Genomic DNA, 7,695 nt, shown 5'->3' with positions numbered 1-7,695 from the left:
GGCTTCAAGGCTCTCCATCACCTCGCCCCCTCCTACCTCACCTCCCTTCTCTCCTTCTACAGCCCAGCCCACACCCTCCGCTCCTCTGCTGCTAATCTGCTCACCGTGCCTCGTTCTCGCCTGTCCCGCCGTCGACCCCCAGCCCACGTCATCCCCCTGGCCTGGAATGCCCTCCCTCCCCACATCCGCCAAGCTAGGTCTCTTCCTCCCTTCAAGGCCCTACTGAGAGCTCACCTCCTCCAGGAGGCCTTCCCAGACTGAGCCCCCTACTTCCTCTTCCCCTCCCCCCCTTCATCCCCCACCTTTACTTCCTTCCCTTCCCCACAGCACCTGTATATATGTACATATGTTCGTACATATTTATTACTCTATTTATTTTACTTGTACATATCTATTCTATTTATTTTGTTAATATGTTTTGTTTTGTTCTGTCTCCCCCTTCTAGACTGTGAGCCCACTGTTGGGTAGGGACTGTCTCTATATGTTGCTAACTTGTACTTCCCAAGCGCTTAGTACAGTGCTCTGCCACAGTAAGCGCTCAATAAATACGATTGATTATGACTGCCACGTCAACCAAAGACATCAATTTTTTTCTTACTTTCTCATCACTGCTGACTGGGGCCAATTACCACTGTTCATCGAACTTTCCTAAATCACTCTCTGTTTTGTGCTTCTTCCTATCCCACTAATATGCCCAGTGGTCTCTCTGCCCTTCTACTGAGAAGCCCCACATCTTTCTCCTTGCCAGAGCATGAAGACCAGACTCATTCCATATGCTAAATAATCCAGGCAACTGACATATATAATAAACATATATCCTTTTTATATCCTTCTGCCACTGGCCTGCTGGGTGACATTGGGCTCCTCACTTAACCACTCTGAGCTTCAATTTCCTCCTCTGTAAAATGGGGGTATGATACCCATTTCTTTCTAATATCTTAGTTTATGAGCCCCACATGGGATAGAGACTGCTTTGAAACTGTTTATCTTCTATCTACCCTGGCACTTAGCACAGTATTCAGCACATAGCTAGCACTTAATGAATTCCATCTATGCTTAGTTGACTGGTGTCAGGAACCTAATATGGATGTGGTCACTTGCTCCAGGTGGACCAGAGCTTAAGTGCATGTCATTGTGTTAAGCTGGTATCACATCTAGCACAATTGCTTGAGTGTGCTTAAGCAGTTTGGTGGTGGTCCAGATGGTGGCTGGGCTTGGAAGCGCAAGGCCACCTAGGGGAGGTAGCAGACCCTCTGTGCCCATCAGATGATGGCCATGAGTGCCCTATTCGGTGGAGGAGTCTAGGTACAGTCGATAGCATTCTTGCTATCATGATGATAATAGTATGTTTAAGGTACATATGTATGTGACAAATTGGGTTGAGCACTGGTGTAGATAAAATGTATAATAAGTGAGAAGCAGCATGGCCTAATAGAGCATAGGCTTGGGAGTCAGAAGGACCAGGGCTCTAATCCCAGCTCCACCACTTGTCTGCTTTGTGACCTTGAGCAAGTCATTTCACTTCTCTGTGCCTCAGTTCCTTCATTTGGAAAAAGGGGATTAATACTATGAGCCCCATGTGGGACTTAGATGGTGTCCAACCTGAATAACTTGTATCTATCCCAGCACTTAGTACAGTCCCTGGCACATAGTAAGCATTTAACAAATACCATAAAGTGACCACAGATTGGTCATTTGGTTGGAGTCCCCCAGAAAAGGGGACACCACCATATTTGAGGCTGAACATGCAAAAATGGCTGAAGTGTTTGGAACAAGTCATGAAAAATGCAGACTCTAACATAAAAGCCCTTGAAAATGTCATTCCCCTCCAAAGTGCCATTCAATGTATCTTCAATCCTGTCCCTAAACCATTCATGGACACTCCGCTCAGGTATGAGATAGACTGTGTGACGGCTCACCTACCCTGGTCCCTTCAAAATCCCAGAGCTTCCAAAGTTGAGGGTAAGAGTAAGAAATCTGACCCCAACTGTCCAATTCTCTGTCCATTCCTAGCCTTCCCTCTGCCTAGTACATTCACTCTCCACTTCCGTACTCTGCATCTTCACTCTAGCCCCCTGGTCCACCCATTTTGTAGTCTCACCATGCCCTCCATTCATCTACCACTCCCTCCTGTGGCCCGATTCCACATGAGATATTTGGGGACAAATTGATTAGCCTTTCCCATTCCAACTGAGGTCACCACACCTGTGTGTGCAGGTAGCCTAATGGGATGTCATGAACAGCATTTTGTGGAAGTCGGTCAAATGAGCCAATCTTTGTTTGTCTTCCACCCCTGTGGCAGTTCAGCTGCTGTTTTTCCCCCTCACACCCATCTTACTGTCACATCTACTTCTTCCCCTCCACGACTACCTCTCTGCATCTCCCACAGTGGGTCATCCTTATGTCTGACTTGCCTCATTCATCCTCTGAAATCAGCCCTTCCTGTGGCTGAACTCTGCACCACTCCTCTCAGAGAAGCAGGATGGCCTGGTTGAAAATGACGAAACCTGACAGTGAGAGAACCTGGGTTCCAATTCTGGCTCCACCTCTTGCTGGTTGTGTAAACTTGGGCAGGTCATTTAATTTCTTTGTGCTTCAGTTTCCTCATCCATATAATGGCGATTAGGTATCTGTTTGCCCTCCTACTCAAAGTGAGTTCCATGTGGAATATGGACTATGCCCAAATTGATTGGCTTGTATCTACCCAAGCATTTTGAACAAAGCTTGGCACATAGTAAGTGCTTAATGAATACCTTACCAAAAAAAGACTGAACTAATTATCTTGAATCTATCAGAGCACTCACTATAGAGCTTGGCACACAGTACTATCACAATTATTGTTCTCTCCTTTCCTTTGCCTCTGTTTCTTCTCTTCTCCCAGGGTCTATTATCTCTTGTGCCAGCTTTAGTTTGTGGGCTTTTTCTGTACATGATAAACAGACCATATAGCAGAATAGTCTCATTCCCAATCATAATAATGGTATTGGTTAAGAGTCTTCTATGTGCCAAGCACTGAACTAAGCACTGGGGTAGATGCAAGATCATCAGGTTCCATATGGGGCTCACAGACTAAGTAGAAGGGAGAACAGGAATTGAATTCCCATTTTGCAGATGAGGGAACTGAGGCACAGAGGAGTGACTTGCCCAAGGTCACATAGCAGGTACACGGTGGAGCTGGGATTAGAGCCCAAGTCCTTCTGACTCCCAGGCCCATATTCTTTCCGCTAAGCAACAACTGCTTCTCAATTCAGCAAATGTAGCTGTGGAAGAGGAGAGGCACTTTGGATGCCATGGCATTCTAGAGACAGCAGAGCAAAAGAATCAGTGGAAATGGAGATGACAGCCCTACTTTTCCAGGGAATCTGCCTCAGCCCCAGTTCTCAGCCCGCAGCCCCCGTTACCGGAGTGAAACAGACTGCAGGCAGTAGGACCCTTTCTTTCCTTCTCCCCACTTCAGATACATGATGCTTTTGAAATTGAGGGCAGAGAGGAGATCAACGGGTCTCAAGACTTAGTTGCTTAGCATTTTGTCTTTTTCCCAGGTACATTCTTTTCTGTCTCCAATCAGCTCTACTTTGTGGACTTTGCTACATTTTAACATTTTTCCCTTCAAATCCAGAAATGTGTTGCTGCATGCTGGTGAAATGCCCAATTGCCTGGCTAATTCCCATTTGCTTTCCCCTGCAATTTTAAGCTATTTTTAAAGTATTTATCTATGAAAGGGGATAAGAAAATGAATATAAATTCACAACTCTTTAAATTAAGAGTCCAACCCTGGAATGAACAGCATAAGCAAATTACTCAGGATGGGCAAATTTTCAGCATTTTAGAGTCCATTCATCCTGCTGCTCAAGAACAGACTTGGCCTCCGCCACCAGATTATTCAGCCAGATAAGATTATCCGCAAATCATCCTCATTAGGCCTCACAGAACATTGACGCCAACACAAAAGATGTCGCCATGGTACATTTCAACTTCCATTTTAGCCTACATTACACTAAATGATTTTTTTTCAAGGTAGAAATTAGGAGTTTGACAGGTTTTCACTGTAGAATGAGAATGGGAATCATGTGACATAGACAGTGGCAAGATTCTGATTTTTCTATAGGATCCCTAAGTCCATAAATGAAATGTACACATAGCAGAGTAGCAAGGAAACTAAGGAGCCCATATAGGGAAGACCAAATATGCAAACTTTCTCGAAGAAGCCTTTCCCAGTGAATTCCCAACACCCCAGTAGCTATGATTAGGACCTGTGCATTTTACTCCTATCCTTAACACTTAAATACACAAGCACAGTTTTAATTCTTTGTGTATCTACTTATATTTATCAATCTAGACAGATTTTTCATCATCTAGGATTTATTTTTTCCTAGGGAGGTGAAACACAAGGAGTTACTCAAGAATCAACCAATCAATGGTATTGAGTATTTACTGTGTGCCAAGGAGTCAGTCAATCATATTTATTGAATGTTTACTGTGTTCGGAGCACTGTACTAAGTTTTTGGGAGAATACAATATAACAACATTGTATACATGTATATACGTGGGTAGACATGTTCTCTGTCCACAAAGACCTTACAGTCTAGACAATGAATTTACAGTCTAGATCACTGTACCTAACTGATCTTGTCTTATGCTCTCCAGTCGTCTCTGACCCATAGCAACTCCATGGGAACATCTCTCCCAGAATGCCCCACTCTCTATCTGCATTAGTTTTGGTAGTGTATCCATTGAGTTTTCTTGGTAAAAATACAGAAGCAGTTTATCATTGCCTTCTTCCACTCAGTAAACTTGAGTCTCTGCCTTCAACTCTCTCCCATGCTGCTGCCCAGCACAGGTTAATTTTGGCTCGTAGCAGATTGTCTTCCACTCACTAGCCACTGCCTAAACTAGGAATGGAATGGATATGCCTCTGCTTGACTGTCCTTCCCATAGCTGAGACTGGTAGAGTACTGGAAACTTTCCAGGTGCCATCCTGAGAGGGGGAACTAAGTGCTCAGGAGAGTACAATACAGCAGAGTTGGTAGACACATCCCCTGCCCACAGTAAACTCACAGTCTAGAGGGGGCAGACATTAATATAAATAATTGATCATTTATAGATATTTACATTAGTTCTGTGGGCCTGAGGGAGGGATCAGTATGTGACCTTGGGCAAGTCATTAACTTCTCTGTGCCTGTTACCTCATTTGAAAAATGGTGATTAAGATTGTGAGCCCTATGTGTCCAACCTGTATCTTGTATCTACTCTAGTGATTAGTACAGTGCCTGATGCATAGTAAGCACTTAACATATACCGTTACAAAAGAGCTATTTAAATTACTAATATCATCATTAATAATAATCATTCTTATTGCTTATTCCTCAAGTCCATCCTGCTTCATTTGTACTACTTCCTGCATCTTGATTTTTTTCCTTCTTGCTTCCACTCTGCATAAATAATTGATTTCTACCCATCTTCTCCCATTTGTTTGCAAGCTCCTTGTTGTTAGGGGGCTTTGTGCTTCTGTCATTCAGTCTCTCTTAAGTGCTAGCCCTGCCATTGGTCCAATGGAAAGAGACCAGCTTCTGCCCCTTGGATCCTCATCCCAGTTTTGGCAGCTAAGCCTTTACCATCAGGGGAGAAGTTTTCCAACCGAGCAATCACCCAGGGTATTCTGCCAGGTGGCCAGGCTCTGCAGGAATCCTGAAAAAGCAGGCTGAAGTGGTGGGAGAGAACACAGCCAATGCCATGGCAATGACATGCCGGTTCATGACACCAGAGCACTGTGATGACACTGTGCTGCCATAACTTGTCATAAGTGGGTGAGAAAGAACTATGGGGTGTGCTTCACAAGGTGTGGCATCCCGGCTTGTGAACTTTCTGATGTTCTCTCTGTCCAAGCAGCGACATGACTGCAGGGATGAGAGAGGGTTAGAGGCATGGCACAAATCACTAGCATAATAATCAATTGCTCCACAAAGATTCTTGGACCTGAAGGCCCAGGATCAAGGCTCATCCACCAGTCTCTACAGGAAACCCCATCTTCTTCATCATCATCACTTTCCCATTCAGCTATTACAGTACTCAATCAGCTCTCTCCCTTTACTACTCCTTGCTCCTCTTCCGCTTTAACCCAGCCCACACACTTTCCTCCTCCAATACCAACCTACCCACTGTCACCTTTAGCTTGTCTCTCTTGCCATTAGCTTCTTGCTCACGCACTCCTTTTAACCTGGAACTCTTTCTCTCTACATATCCTATGAACCATTGTTCTCCCCATCTTGAAAGCCCTACTGTAAGCATATCTCCTCCAGGGAACCTTCCCTGGCTAAACTCTCATCCTTCCACTCTATTGTCCCTCTCTTTTGCCTCTCCCGTGTACTTAGTCCCGCTCCCACGTACTCACTTAAACACTTTTCTCACCCCCAGCCCTACAGCAATTTTGTACATAACCTTATACTCGTCTGCTTCCCCTATTTGTCACTTACTGTAATGTCTGTCTCCTCCATTAGAATGTAAGCTCCTTGAAAGCTGGGATCATGCCTCTATTGTATTGTACTCTCCCAAATACAGTGTTCTGCCCACAGTAAGCGCTCAATAAATTCTACTGATAGATTTGATTGTACTCAGTAGGACCAAATTCACACCATTGATTGAGTATTCAACAATCCAGTAACCTGCAGACACATTCATCACTCTTATCTTCATAGTAACATGATGCACTTTACTGCCCATTAAAATCAAACATCAAATAGCCTGGCTTTGCCCTCCAGGAGTTTCCAGACCAAATCAGGTAACTCACAGACATAAATATGCAACTACCCTTGTGTTATTACTATTAATATTATTATTTTAATCATTATTATAAAGAGCAACCTGTACCAAATCTCCTTACAACACATTCCTTTAGGAGCAAGACCTGCTGAAGCCAATATATGCTATTGCTCTAGGCTGCCCACGATTAATGATGTTTTCAAAGGTCCTCACAAATGAGTTGTCATAGAACCCCATGCACCAAATGGAACTTTCCTTGTATAGTACAGAGGTGTGCTGAGTCCCAAGAGTAGAATATGGTGAAATCCAATGCTTAGAGAAGCAGAGTGGTATAATGGTTAGAGCAAGGGACTGGGAGTCAGAAGGATCAGGTTTCTAATCCTGACTCTGCCATTTGGCTGTTATGTGACCTTGGGGAAGTCACTTAACTTCTCTGTGACTCAGTTATCTCACCTAGAAAATGGGGATTAATGCCTTAAGCTCCATGTGGGATATGGAGTCTGTCCAACCTGACTAGACTGTATATACCCCAGTTCTTAGTACAGTGCCTGGCAGATAGTCAATGTCTAACAAATATGATTTTTAAAAATGGGCTCATAATGTATGGAGGTGTGGGGTGAGAGCTATCCATGTCTCTTCCCCTTAGGATAGGTTGAATTGGCTTGTGGAGGATGCTGGATTTCAAGAGTGCGTGAAAGTCAATCCATTTTCCTACAGATTTTTTTTTTCCTGAGGCTCTGTCACATTAACATATATCTCAGAGGTAGGGCAGCCTGTGGTAGGGAGCATCAACTAGGAAACTCAATGACCAGGCCAGTGTGTGGCATGTCTAGCCTCAGTTCGAATGTTAGGTTTCTTGTGTTGTCACAACAGTCTTGTGAATGTTAAGTTTCCCTGACTTTCCCATCACTGTTGATGGCACTACCATCCTTCCCG

General features: G+C 44.1%; 1 non-coding gene across 1 annotated transcript; it reads right to left on the bottom strand.

Moving 5' to 3' along the window:
* Nucleotides 1-4,850: 4,850 nt before the first annotated feature.
* LOC119920593 lies at nt 4,851-4,988 on the bottom strand. Its single transcript, XR_005448325.1, has one exon. It is a non-coding gene; the product is annotated as a small nucleolar RNA SNORA7 (small nucleolar RNA).
* Nucleotides 4,989-7,695: the final 2,707 nt, after the last annotated feature.

The sequence above is a fragment of the Tachyglossus aculeatus genome, chromosome X1 (assembly GCF_015852505.1).
Source record: "Tachyglossus aculeatus isolate mTacAcu1 chromosome X1, mTacAcu1.pri, whole genome shotgun sequence".
Classification (NCBI taxonomy): Eukaryota; Metazoa; Chordata; class Mammalia; order Monotremata; family Tachyglossidae; genus Tachyglossus; species Tachyglossus aculeatus.
This window is presented reverse-complemented; position numbering and strand designations above follow the sequence as displayed.